Raw genomic sequence first — 14,981 nt, forward strand, 5'->3', positions numbered from 1 at the left:
GGTTTGGCTCAGTGGATAGAGCGTCGGCCTGCGGACTCAAAGGTCCCAGGTTCGATTCCAGTCAAGGGCATGTACCTTGGTTGCGGGCACATCCCCAGTAGGGGGTGTACAGGAGGCAGCTGATCAATGTTTCTCTCTCATCGATGTTTCTAACTCTCTATCCCTCTCCCTTCCTCTCTGTAAAAAATCAATAAAATATATTTTAAATAATGGAGGGACACTCCTCAAGTGCCCTACCACCTCTCTATAAGAGCAACATGAGAAAAAGAATTCCCATAATCTCCACTCCCTCTCCAGGACAGTTTCCAGGGAAAGTGGAGGATTCAGCTCCCACTACCTTTTCTACCATTGCCACTTATCATTCCAGGGCAAAGGGAGGGCGATGTAGACCCCAGTCACACACACACACACACACACACACACACACACACACACACATACACACACATACACATTGCTGCCCCAGTTCCCTCCACATCCAACACCCACATTCAAACATAAACCAAGGGAGTGGGCACATGGAGAGCTCCATTAGAAAATTTCAAGCCATTCCTTCCAGGCTCAGCAAAACCACCTTTTCCTTCTTCCTTGAATATATTCCCTCCTTCGGAGACTTGGCTCCACTCCAGTATGAGATGATCATTTTGAAAAGGGTTCTGTTGTGGCTCCAGCAAACCCAATGTCCACCAAGATCCCCCATGTCCCTTCCTCATTTTCCTTCCCGCCAAAGGTGGAATCCCTTCTCTTCTCTCTCCTCCCTTTTCCTCCTTTTAAAATTTGTTCCTGTAATCTCTGCGCCATCTCCTACACAGGATTTTTCCTGGCCTTTCCATTCCTCAAAGTCTCCTTTTTGGGTCAGTCCCCTGTGGATCTGGCATCTGTTTGGCCTCTGGCTTTTCTCTTTTCCCTGCCTAGAGACAGGGCCAAAAAGAGAGGCCCTCCCCATGTCCTGAGGACTATTTCCAGATCTCCTTCCTCCAGACTGATCAAATCCCCCTCCTCTCTCTTTCCAGCCAATTACAATCCCCTCCTCCCCCCCCACACCCCCACAACCTGTATCTCATTAACCAACATCTCAGGGGACAACTGCTTTGTGGAGGGTGACAGTGGCTTGGTTGGATTTAAAACAACAACAACGACATTACCCAGGCTTGGGAGAGGCACCAAGGAGTGGTTTGGGGGTGATTTTAGCTTCCATAGCATAAACAGAACTTATGTGACACAGAGTGCTTGCTACACAAACAAGATTCAAAACATGACCACCATCTCCCTCTTTCTTTTCAATCTGATGCTGATACCTAAGGCTCTTCCAGGTGAGACAGTTCAGAGGCACAGGCTCAGAGGATCAGAGGCACAGGCTCAGAGGCTCTTAGCGCCCCAGCTAGGGTCATTAGCGACCACCAAGTTCAACCCATTCCTTTCACATTGAGGAAATCGAGGCCAGTGAGGGAGCCAGGAAAAAACACACACATAACCTTTTAATCTGTGTGTGTGTGTGTGTGTGTGTGTGCATCTGGATCTCCAAACCCAGTCTGAAGAGCAAAGATAGGAATCACTGGGTCCTTGACTGGAATCAGAGTTCCCAAATGCTAAGGGCTGAGCTGACTCAGTATCAGAGATGGGATTGTGGGAGGAACCCCACTGCTTCCCTCCCCCCCCCCACCCCCCCATCCCCCACTGTCAGCAATTTCTAGGCCAACAACAAGCATCAGACTCCTTGCATCAGGCTCTGGGGATGATGGTTAACTTGTGCAGGTTAACCTGTGGCTCTCATCTGCATCACAGGCAACCTCACCAGCTGTCCATGGGGCCCTGGAAAATGCAAGCTGGTAGGTGAGGAGTAACATCAGCAATTCCCCACACCCCCCACCCCCACCCCCGCTCCTGAGGGGGCCAGAATGTGAGCAGCCTGTAAACTGGAACCCATCCAATAGATCTCAGGCTTTAGGCTTTTCTTTCCCTCCGCTGCTTTCAAGATGAGACTATTTCCAATGGTGTCTCTACATCTCCGACTAGGTTGTTTGTAAGGGGAAGGGGTGGGGTAGTTCCCAGGGTCACAAGGAAGAAAGAAAGACCTGCCAATTCATCACCCATCTTTTCTTTCAAGGCACTCCTCTATTACTATTCCCTTTTTTGGAGACACAAAGATTCCAAGGTCCTTAAACCTTGGAGGAGGTGGGTGCTGGGAAAAAATAGGTGAGGGGTTCCAGGCCAAGCCAAAGCTGCCGGCCAGCTCCACAATCCTTGCTCCACTTTCCGATCACTTCCCACCCTCCAGTAAGATACCCTCCAACCCACTCCTTGAACTTTAACTCCCAGAAAGTGTCTAGGCAGAGGCAGCCCTGTGCCTCCAGGGCACTGTGGGAAATGTAGTTCAGGCATCTCTTGGACCAAGCTCCTGCAGGAGGAGTAGCATTTCCCTTGCCACCCATATCCCCACATCCTGGTATCCCCACGTTCTTTCAATCTCATAAATATGAATGGTCACTCTGGGGAGAAGGAGATGATTGAAGTAATCACCGGGCACGCTGGGAGCGCCCCCATCCCATTTCCACACCGCCCCCCCCCCCCCCACCTGAAATACTGATGCCCTAGAAGTCCCAGCTTTGGGGAACTGGAAGAGGCAGGAGAGGGAGCAGGGAGCAGAGAGGCGGAGACAAAGAAAGGGCAGCTACATCAAGCGCCCGAAGATGCGAGGAGCGCAAAAAGGACTAGAACGGAGGCAGAAAGGAGACAAAGGCAGACAGGAGATTCGGTGGAGAGAGGATGGGAGAGGGGAGCGGGAGGAGGCATGGATACCGAATCACAGACATGACACCTCATGACTCAGGGCTCAGCTGACGCCAAAAAAGTCCTAGCACAGCACCCCCTCCCCAGGGGGCCTATAAATAGAAAGCATCGTGACACCCCCTTCTCCCGGGTGCGTGGTGGGGGGCGGGGTCAGGGAACGGAGAAGGCCAGAGAAGAGGCTGGAAGAGGACAGAGACCTGGAGAAGAGGCGGGGGAGGAAAGATGAAGTGGGGCAGAGGCAGGGGGTGAGGAAGACGCGCCCAGAAGTGGGGGACGGGGGTGCCCAGAGGGCCTCAGCCGTGGGAGACGTGTCCCTCGGCCCCTTTCAGGAGTTGGGGTGGGGAAAGCAGACTGGAGAGAGATCACAAGGAAGCTATCTAACTTGGCAGGGGGCCCCCTAGCAGCAGACCCTGGGGACGGGTGGGAACGGAATGGCGACGGGGTGGAGGAGGGCTGATGGGGTAGATAGCGCATTTGAGTATCTGGGTGCAGTCGCGGTCTGGGTTATCCAGGTCAGCGGCTGGGAGGGGCGTGGCCCTGGGGGCGCAGGGGGACGGCGGCCTCTCGACGGCCCCCACTCCGTGGAGGAGAACGCCAGCCCCCTCAAGTCTCGCGGCCCCCCTACCTCTCCGGAGCCGAAGCCGGAGCCGGAGCCGGAGCCGGAGCCGGAGCCGGAGCCGGAGCCGGAACCCCGATGCTGAGAAGCGGAGCGGGACGGCCGCGAAGGAGTCACTTCGGAGCCCGAGTGACGCGCGGGAAGCGCCAGGGTCCAGACTCGGGAGTTCCAATGCGAAAGTGGAGTCTGCGCCGCAGCTCGGTGCGGCCCGCGGGCGCCGGCGCCCATTGGTTTGGGTTCGGCGGTGCGCGCGGCTCCCGCGGCGACGCTCGGCTGGGCCCCGGCTGGCGACTCGGAGGGGCGGAGACCCCAGCGATGTGGGGGAAACGCGGCCCGGATCCGGAGCGGACTCGCGTCCCGCCGGCGCTGGCCCGAGCGGGGCGGGACGGGGTGCGGAGGAGCAGCAGCCCCGGCGCTGCGGTCCTGGCGGCGGGCGCAGCGGGTGGCCTAGCCCTGCAGAGGGGGTTACACCCCTGGTCCTGGCGGGGGAGCGGCCCTGAGGGTGGGAAGGTGTGTTGGGTTTGGGTGGAGAGGGTGAAGCTGGCTTAGCTATCGCCGCCTGCTCACAAAACCTCTGCGCTCGGTTCGGGAGTCCCCACCGTCCCGCAGGCCGCCGCCTCCTGGGCCACCCCTGAACGTCATCCCCTTTCTCCGACTCCAGCGGACAGGTCATAGCGGCTAGAAAAGGACGCGGAGCTGACGGCCCTGGGGACCGGGTCCGAGGAACTGGGAGAGGAAATTGAAAACCCGTGAAGATCGGGAAGCGAAGAGACTCCAAGAGACGGAAGAAACTGAGTCTGAAAGGGACGGAGCGAGGCGAGATGGGTCAGACGGGCCACCATGCCCCCGGGTCGCAGAGCAGCCCTGTCCCCCAGGTGCACAAGTTGGCTCAGCTCACAGCCTCTGGTTTCTCAGGGGCCGTCAGGCAGCAAGGCTCCGCGGGGCAGCACGCAGAAGGAAAGACTGTCCGGTGCACCCATGCACACCAAGCACAGGCACAGGCCTCTGCGCGCAGGCACGCGCTGGGCTCTGAGCACGCGGGGCCCCGCACCCCTTGCCACCTGGGGTGGGTAGAAGAAGGGTGGGAGGAAAAGCACAGTGTGGACCTGGAATCCCAAAGGCAGCACTGTCCCTGACTCTAATAAGCCTGTGGCCCCGCCTCTTAACTCCTGGGGGCTCCCTCCACCCCATAAAGTGAGATACATACGCCTGCAGTTCCACCCCCGGCAGGAGCCAGGAAAATGGTGCGTGTGAAAGCCCTTTAGTAACTGTAAAGCTCTGTAGGGAGTGTTGAAGTCAGCTGAGGATGGGACTCCCGCCCTTGTCCTTTTCCAGGACCTGCCCAGCTCCCATGCTCCCCGCTTCCCACCAAAGTTGATCCCTCGCCGATCTCATTCCATTTTTATACTTTACCAGGTGAGGACTCCATAACCTGGTAAACTGAGCCCATTGGCTGAGTGTGATGAAATGGAGGGTCGTGTTCCTTGACTCCCACCCACCGCGTGGTTAAAAGGATAAGCCTCATCTCTTGAATTCTAGCTCCAAGTCAGCCAGTAAAGTAACAGACAAATCACTCAACCTTTTTTTTTTTTGGGGGGGGGGGGGTTGTTTTAATAAACTCCCCTTCCCCATTTCTGATTTTTGAAACTGCTAACAACGTAGGCATCTCCCAAAGCTGCAGTCAAGGTGGATATGCTCAATCGTGGGAAAGCACCTCAAAAAGTTAAAGGTATTGAAGGAAGTAGTCACTAGTGGCAGAAGGGAGATGCAACATCCTAATCCCTCCCCTTTTACCAGAAGCTTCAGCGCCTGCCATCAGAAACTCTGGGACTGCCCTAACCGGTTTGGCTCAGTGGATAGAGAATCCGCCTTGGGACTGAAGGGTCCCAGGTTTGATTCCAGTCAGGGCATGTATCTTGGTTGTGGGCACATCCCCAGCAGGGGGTGTGCAAGAGGCAGCTGATAGATGTTTCCCTCTCATCGATGTTTCTAATTCTCTATCCCTCTCCCTTTCTGTAAAAAAAATCAATAAAATATATTAAAAAGAAAGGAAGGAAGGAAGGAAGGAAGGAAGGAAGGAAGGAAGGAAGGAAGAAAGAGACTCTGGGACTGGTCCAACATTCACGTACTTCCAGTTCCCTCCATCAGACTTGAAAGTTTCCCACAGTTCCAATTCCCTAATATCCAAGTTATTCAGAGCAATATGTCACTGCTCACTGGCCTGTCAAAAGCCATCTGGTTCTAAAATCACCATATTCAGGCTCCTCCATCCTGACTGTCCTGGAGGATAGGGGGCAGTGGTGGTAAATTGAAAGATGACTGATTACTCTTCTGGCTGCCCTTCCCAGCAAAAGAACCAGAGGCATTCAGCATCCTTAAGTGCTCTGAGGATGCAGGGAGGAGGGCCATCACCCTGTGCTACCTGCTTTGAAATCTGCCAAGGTCAAGGCCTGTGGGGGATAGAAGAGTGATCAGCTAGTTGAAAGGCTACTCAGGCCTGTACCCACTACTGGTTCTAATATGTGTGAGCCATAGAACCACTTAGCATATTTGCAAAGCACTGTGGCTTAATCCTCACAACACCATAGGAGGGGTGGGATTGTTCATTCACTTTATAAATGAAGAGCATGGGTTCCACGACGTGGGCTAGGTCCCATCGCTGGCAAGGCACACTATCAGGTTTCAGACCCTATCGACCACTCACCCCTCAGAGGTCAAGTGTACCTTGTGAAAGCATGAAATCACTTTACAAACTATAAAGCACAAAACAAATGTCAGTACTGTAAATGCCGGAGATTTCCATTAGTCACTCTGAATTTTGTAAACACTGTCTTGTACCTGGGGGTATTAGCTTTGACCCTCATGCCGGGCTTGTTTATTTGGACCTTTCATTTGGGAGAGCTTTGTGTTTGTCTTCCCTCTGGGCAAGGTATATCTTACCATCAACAGGGTGCTACTTTTGATGTGTCATTTCAGTTGGGCCCATTTTCTACTGCAGGGCCCTCCGCATTCTCCCTTTTCTTTCCCACTATTTCCCCACAATGGGCCACCATGGATCTTCTTCCAGGTCTTCTGAAAACTGCCGCCTCTCAGGATTCTAGAGACTAGAACTTCCTCCTCCAGATTTGTGAGCTTTGACTGTTCTCTCTGACCTCCCTTCTCTCTCTCCCCTTCCCTCCTCCTGATACAGTGACTGCCCCTCCTCTATCTGGCAATTCCCCAATCTCCAAGTCAAGTCTTAACTTTCCAGGATATCTGCAGCTATGTATGGAACATCTGCACTTGGATGAGAGCAGTGAAATGAAAGACATAAAAGTGCTTTACAGGAACTGAGCTGGATATCTCATATACTCTGTCGTACAAGCTTCATGCCAAACTCCTTTTGCATATAGGAAGGAGACCAAAGATCAAGGGTTAAGTTATTGGCCCACAGTCACAGGGCCAGAGTGCCTAAAAGCCTTACACAGAATTATAGCACTGAAGAAGCATCCGGTATTACAGATGCCACACACTCACTGGTGACTCATGGTTTCTTCATCTGTAAAGAGGACATAGTACCTAACTTCCAGTAAAGATTGAATAAGATAATGTTTGTAAAATGCTTGGCATAGCATAGAAATTCAATTAATGGTAGATATTATGATCTAGCCAACTGGATAAGCAATTCTCAAATGGGGTGTATTACACTTTGTACTATGGAATTCAGACATAACTGAAGACTCTATTATTTATTATTCTTTCAGCACTGTCACAATGCTAGGAACTTCATGAATCAGGGAACATAAAGTTGGAAAACCACTGAGCCTGACCATAAACTCTTTTAGAACAGGGTTGACATCACAGTTATCTATATATTGAACTAAGTTATTTGGTACTTAGTTCAGGTCTTAGCACACAGTGAATTCTTAATAAGTATGTTACAAATTAATGAATGAATGATTTCAATCTATTTCTGCATTGGGGAGAGTGAGGCCAGGCTGATTATCAAAGATCACTCAATTGGGGCTAGCAGGGTTCAGGTCAAGATGGCGGAGTAGGATGCTGTACTACACTGTACTACTTTCTTCCATGACCAAGCCAAAATTACAAGTAAATTATAGAACAACCAACGTGGATAACCATCTGAAGACTAGCCGAAGTCCTATAACTAAGGATATAAAGAAAAAGCCACACTGAGACTGGTAGAAAGGGTGGAGATGCAAAATAGGCTGTCCTCACACCCACATGTGGCAGTTAAGAATCCAGAGGAGCCTAACCAGTTTGGCTCAATGGATAGAGCATCGGCATGTGGACTGAAAGGTCCTAGATTTGATTCTGGTCAAGGGCATGTACCTTGGTTGCGGGCTCGATCCCCAGTAGGGGGTTTGCAGGAGGCAGCTGATTGATGTTTCTCTCTCATCGATGTTTCTAACTATTTCTCTCCCTTCCTCTCTGTAAAAAAATCAATAAAGTATTTTTTAAAAAAAAAAAGAATCCAGAGGAATATCTCAGCTTCCGAGGTTCTCCCTGATCAGTCCCACATCAGGCTCCCGAGCCCGGAACACCAGTGCAAGAAGAGAAGCCCACATAATATCTGACTGCAAAAATAAGTGGGAATTTCATCCATCCAAGTGAGAGAAGCCTGTTGGAAACTCAGGTGCTTCCTTAAAGAGCCTGCACACAAACTCTCATTTGCAGGCACTCACCCTGGGCTCCAGGAGAGGGACAGTACCAGGCAGGGTGGGAAATGTGTGGTCCAGAGACCTACAAGGAGAAGCTGATATCATACTATGCTAGAAGGCTATAAAAAAGTAATGAAAATAGCATGGTACTAGCATAAAAACAGACACATAAATCAGTGGAACAAAATACAGAGCCCAGAAATAAAACCAGGCCAATATGGTCTATTAATCTATTGTAGAGAGCGCCTGGGAAGCACATGGGCATTTCTTTAATTATTGTCAGCTGAATCCAGTGGCGTTGGCAGAGCCACGTCCTGGAAACACTCCTTGCCAGAGGCAGGAGTGTTGTCAGCTTGACCTTTAGCCCAGGCCCCAGGGGGTGGGTTTCCTTTATCCCTCATATTTAAAATACCGCACGTGGTATTTTGTGGAAGAGCCACACTCAAGGGGCCAAAGAGCTGCATGTGGCTTGAGAGCCGCGGTTTGCCGACCACTGGGTTAGAGCATTGTCCAGATACATCAAGGTTTCAGGTTCAATCCCTGGTGGTCAGGGCACATACAGGAATCAAACAACAAAGGCATAAATCAATGGAACAATAAATCAATATTTCTCTCTCTCTCTCCCACCCTTCCTCCCTCTCAAAAATTAATAAATTAGAATTTTTGTTAAAGGTGAGGAGCCTGGCTGATGTGGCTGAGTGGTTGAGCATCGACTTATGAACCAGGAGGTCCTGGCTCAATTCCCAATCAGGGCACAGGGCTGGGTTGCAGGCCTGGTCCCCAGAGGGGTGTGTGCAGGAGGTAGTTGATCAATGATTGTCTCTCATCACTGATGTTTCTATTTCTCTCTCCCTTTCCCTTTCTCTCTGAAATCAATAAAAAATATATTTTAAAAATAAATAAATGGTGAAGGGGTTAAGAAGTACAAATTAGTAGTTGCAAAATAGTGACAGGGATGTAAAGTACAGCATAAGGAATATAGCCAATAGTGCTGTAATAATTATGTGTAGTACCAGGTGGGCACTAGAATTATCAGGGGATTGCTTGGAAACTACGTAATTGTCTGACCGCTATGCTGCACACCTGAAACTAATATAAAATAATATCGAATGTCAACTCTAGGGAAAAAGGCACTTGGAGGTTGAATTGTGTTCCCCAAAAAGATATATTGAAGTCCTAACCCCTTAGCACCTGTGAAAAGTGACCTTATTTCAAATAGGTTCTTTGCAGATATAAACCAGTTAAGGTGAAATCATACTGAATAAGAATAAGCCCTAATCAAATATGACTGGTATCCTATAAGAGGAAAATTTGGACACAGATACAGAGGGAGAATGTCATGTGACAATAGAGGCAGAGATTGTGGTGTTGCAGCTGTAAGCCAAGGATTGATGGCCAGGAGCTAGAAGAAGAAAAGAAAGATTTCTCCTAAAATGCCCTAGCTGATTTGGTTCAGTGGACAGAGCATCGGCCTGTGGACTGAAGGGTCCTAGATTCGATTTCAGGCAAGAGCATTTACCTTGGTTGCAGGCTCCCTCCCCCCTCCCGCGCCCACCCCCTACCCCCTCCTAGGCCTGTGCCTGGTCAGGGCACATGCAAGGCAACCAATCGATGTGTTTCTCTCACATTGATATTTCTCTCTGTCTTTCCCTTTCTTTTGCACTCTCTCTCTGAAAATCAATGGAAAAATATCCTCAGGTGAGGATTAAAAAAAAAAAAAAAAGACTTCATAGGGAGCATGGCCCTGCTAACACCTTGATTTTGACCTCCAGAACTGTGAGATAATACATTTTTGTGGTTTTAAGTCTCCAAATGAGTGCTACTTTTTTTATGGCAGCCCTAGGAAACTAATTTAGCACCCTTTCTTCCCATGCTGGATGCAACCCCACTTCCAGCTCTGTAAAGAAAGCCCCTTCACTCCCACCCCCAGCTGGGTACTTGATGCAGGGCCCGACCTGCGAACCATGTGGCTGACTGCCTGTACACTAGGTCATTTGTTCAGCACTCACTACGCACCCGGCACCGTGATCGCCAAGGCACAGTCAAAATGCAAAAATGAACAAGACACACTTCCTGACCTTAATATTGGCATTTAATAACATGAGATAGAAGATACTAAACAAGCCATACGTTGGTGTAGCAAAACAATGGTTTGTATCATGTGACAGTTCACATAATGTGACCACATAATGGAATTCTTGTGATGTGGTTCATGGTTTGGAAAAGATTTTGCGGAAGAGATGGGTGAGATAATAGTGAAAGTAGCTAACTTTTACTGAGCACCCTGCCCAGGCTGTGCTAAGTATTTTCCATACGCATCTCATTGAAAGCTTAGAGAAGTCAAGTAAGTCTAACAAGGCCTATACCTATTAAGTTCTAAATACTGGAGTCGAGCTGTGACTTGATGGTAGGTGTTCCAAGGATGGTGGGCAGCACTCCAGTTAGGAAGGAGAGTCAAGGGAAGGACGGATGGGAAACTGGGCTGGGCTCTGTTTGTGGGATACCTCAAATGCTGTGCTGAGGAGTTTCACCTTCTAATAATGATGATCCAGTGACAGTGAGTAAGAAGAATGACATGATGAATACTTTTAAGGAAGAACATCCTGACAGCATGAGAAGGCATTAGATAGAAGATAAGAGGCAAGACCTCTGATCTCTGATGAATGGTCCCAGAGGGAATCCCTGAGAGGGTTGGGAAGGAGGAAGCTAGAAACGGCTTAGAAGGAAAACAGAAGAGACCAGGAAGTCTGAGTGGGATTCTGGAAGGTGGGGAGAGAGGAAGGAGGCAAAGGTGATTCTAGCATCTCCAGTGTGTAACTGGACAATGATAACCTCTGGTGGCAGCAGACAGTTCAGGATACAGAGCTCATTGGATATACAGATGAGATAAGATGACTTTTCAGAGCCAGAGGGATGAGTAGGTGGAAAGGACCCACAGGGGTGAGGCTTGGGAGGAAGGACCAGCAGAAGGACTGGAGAGGAGCCCACCTCTGAGAAGTTATGGCTGGAGTCCCAAAGCACATTAGGGTCTGCATAGGTGGCCGGTGAATAGAGATGGCACAGGGCTCAAGTCCGACTCTAGCAGGATTCTCATTGTCTGGTCTGGAGCTCCCAAAACAGTCGCAGTGATACATAACCTGTCCTAATTTCCTCTGGCCTGCTGGGTCGACTCCACTCTCTGTTCTGAGGGCTCCCCCCTACCTCAGCCCTCTGCAGAGCTGGCCTTTCTCTTTGCTCCAAAAAGGCTTGCAAATATTTTCCCAGCTGCATTGTGGGTGAGTGAGCACCCACCCAGCAGAGAAATTCAGAGTAGAGAGTGGTGGGAAGCCAGTGGATGACACTTTTCCTCAACCTTAACACAAAGACGTTGTGCTGCTGTCCCATGTGCTTGTATGCATCATATTCACTTCCCAAAATAACCCTGTTTGTGTTCAGTTGGGAAAAACTCAAGCTCTGTCATATGATTTGTGCACTTGTCTGTGTTGTATTTCAATAAAAAGTAAAAAAACAACAACACACAATTCTGAAGTAGGTAGCCCCATGTTACCGGGGGGAACTAAAGCTTGAAAAGATTAAATGACGTGGCCAAGGTCAGGGTCAATAGCTGAGATTCAAAGCCAGGTCTGTGGGACTCAAAGATGGGTACCCTTCTCCCTCTGATCACTCAATGGCCCCTTCTCCCTGTTGCTCCCTTAATATGCTAAGATGGCACCTCAGGTTTTGACAAGCTGCCCCTTGATATATATACCTTCCAACTCTGTCCTATTTCTGTTTCCAATAAATGACCATTATCACAGCACCAGGGCAGCCCTGGGGCATATTTCTCAGTCAAGAACTAGGACCTGGAGGCGGGAACTGGAACGGACAGGCCTTCTGCTCTTGGGGCCTGGCTTGAGCTCATCCTGTTTTGAGACTTGATTACTACTAGGGAGCTTCAGCATTGGCCAGGGTCTGAGCCTGCCCCCCAACAGCCGAGCTCAACCCAAAGGCCAAATTGACAGTTGTTTGGAGGATTTAGTTCCAATATGAGATTTAGTTGGAACCCCTATGACAGCAGCCGCTGGGAAATAGTTGATTGATGTGCAAAATGCCCTTCTGAGTGTTTCACTTGGTAGCTCGGTCTAGCAGGCTGTGCCCATTGTCTGGACATTGTGGTCTGGGGTCTGCACATATTGTTGGGAGTTGTATGACATGGACATGGCACCTGGACTCTCTACTCTTCTCCATGTGAAGCTCCAGCCTCTTAGACCAGTGGTCGGCAAACTCATTAGTCAACAGAGCCAAATACCAACAGTACAACGATTGAAATTTCTTTTGAGAGCCAAATTTTTTATTTTTATTTTTTGAAATATATTTTATTGATTTTTTTACAGAGAGGAAGGGAGAGGGATAGAGAGTTAGAAACATCAATGAGAACGAAACATAGATCAGCTGCTTCCTGCACACCCCCTACTGGGGATGTGCCTGCAACCAACGTACATGCCCTTGACCGGAATCAAACCTGGGACCCTTCAGTCCGCAGGCCGACACTCTATCCACTGAGCCAAACCGGTTAGGGCGAGAGCCAAATTTTTTAAACTTAAACTATATAGGTAGGTACATTGTTATTAACTTAATTAGGGTACTCCTAAGCTGGCCTTTGCTAAAGACGTCCTCAACCTGATTGAGGTACGTTTGCTGAGGTCAACCCCTTCCAACTCTCCCATCCACACTCGTCTTGTATACTTGTTTCAGATAGACAAGTGTGGATGGGAGAGTTGGAAGGGGTCGACCTCAGCGAACGTACCTCAAAACAATGTACCTCCCCCGCGCCGCGTCTCCTGTCGCCCCACCGACCAACACCCCCCACTTCTTCTAACGCCACTTCTTCAAAATAGACTCGCCCAGGCCGAAAACCAAAAACCAACTTCTACGCATGGGCCATGAAGTTTCCATTGCAATGTACGTACATGGTATTTTGTGGAAGAGCCACACTCAAGGGGCCAAAGAGCCGCATATGGCTCGCGAGCCGCGGTTTGCTGACCACTGTCTTAGACCAAGTCCCACCCAAGATGGATGCTTGATAAAGGAAGGCTAGAAAACCAGATGACCGGGAAAATGGGGACCAGAGGACCTCTGCCTTAGTGAGGCCAGGATCTGAGCATGAAAGCAGAGGTCACCTGGGGAAGCTCAGGAAAGGCTGGGAGTCATAGCAGGGACTTCTGAATCCTAGGGCTTCCTCCTAGTCTGGGCTGGCTTCCTGGGGAGGACAGCACACTCAGAGGTGGATGGTGGTGGGGGAAGGCTGCCTGTGGTCTGTTATAGTGAACAGAAAGGATGCCAAGCTGGCATAATGAATAAGGAAGTGGCACTGATCTCACCCAACAGATCCTGGAGGGATATTAATGGAGGGGCACACCTGTCATTGTCCAGTGTTGCCATTTCCATGTCTTGTCCCGATAATCTTTCCACAACACTGCGCAGTAGCAACACATTCTACTTGCTGTATTCTATCCCCAAAACTCACATATTCATGCCAAGTCTCTCTCCCAGAGACAGAAACCTGATCTTGATCTCCCTGTGCATTTCTGGTTCGTATTGTGCTCTTTCCCCCAACCCAGAGGTTTCCACATGGAGGAGACTGTCCCCACGCAAGTCTTCCTCTAAGATCAGACCTGGCACCTTTCCTGAGAACCTTGCCCTACTGGCTTCTCAGGTACTGAGAGCACTTTGTCCTTTTTATCATATCTCTGGTTCTTGGGCAAACACCATTTCTTAACTAAGCTTCTTGGCTGCTCCTATTCTTCTCCAGCCTCAGGCCAATCTGCTCCCCCCACCATGATTTCTTTGGTCTTGGATTTCAGACAGGAGAATGAACTCCCCTCTTCCCTGCCCCAAACCCACACAAAGGTCCCATTCCTCACCTACCACCCAGCCCAAGCCCACCACTCTAGAAAGAGACACTCACTGCTCACATTGAAAGCAGAACAGAGGTCTTCTTGGTGGAGGCCCACAGTCATCTAATCCTCACACCTCCAGCTCTTGGTGGCCAGGTGGTGCTTTTGCCCCTCAGGGGAAGAACCCAGAGAAAACCACACATGATGCTAACACTGAGGTCTGGGCTGAGGCACGAAGATACGATAAATTGGTCCTCCATTCCGAAAGGGTCAGATCAGACTACATGCCACATTTTTTCAAGCAAATGGTTGAGAAGTAACTCTTGAGACCCTTACCTGGGACAAAAATCAGTTTAGAGATGGAGAGAGGGGTTGGGGAGGACTTTTATTTTATTTTATTTTTTTAATCTTTATGATATCTTTCTTTTTTAAAAAATATATTTTATTGATTTTCTACAGAGAGGAAGGTAGAGGGATAGAGAGTTAGAAACATCGATGAGAAAGAAACATTGATCAGCTGCCTCCTGCACACCTCCTACTGGGGATGTGCCCACAACCAAGGTACATGCCCTTGACTGGAATGGAACCTGGGACCTTTCAGTCCACAGGTTGATGCTCTATCCACTGAGCTAAATCAGTCAGGGCAGGATATTTTTCTTTTTTTATTTTGATTATTGATGCTATTACAGATGTTCCCACTTTCTCCCCTTTCTCCCCGGTCCACCCAGCCCACCTTCCCTCTGGCCATCAACACACTGTTGTCTATATCTATGGGTTATGTATATATGTTCTTTGGCTAATCCCTGCACCTACTTTCATTCAGTCTGGCCCCCCAAGGCCCCCCCCCCCCCCCCGCTCTGGGGGAAGACTTTTATTATTTATTTATTTATTTATTTATTTATTTATTTATTTATAAAATTCTCACTCCAGGATATTTTTTCTATTGCTGTTTAGAGAGAATGGGAGGGAAGGAGTGGGGAGAAAGAGAGAGAGAGAGAGAGAGAGAGAGAGAGAGAGGGAGAGAGAGGGGGAGAGATG

The sequence above is a fragment of the Myotis myotis genome, unplaced genomic scaffold (assembly GCF_014108235.1).
Source record: "Myotis myotis isolate mMyoMyo1 unplaced genomic scaffold, mMyoMyo1.p scaffold_m19_p_5, whole genome shotgun sequence".
In the NCBI taxonomy this organism is placed as follows: Eukaryota; Metazoa; Chordata; class Mammalia; order Chiroptera; family Vespertilionidae; genus Myotis; species Myotis myotis.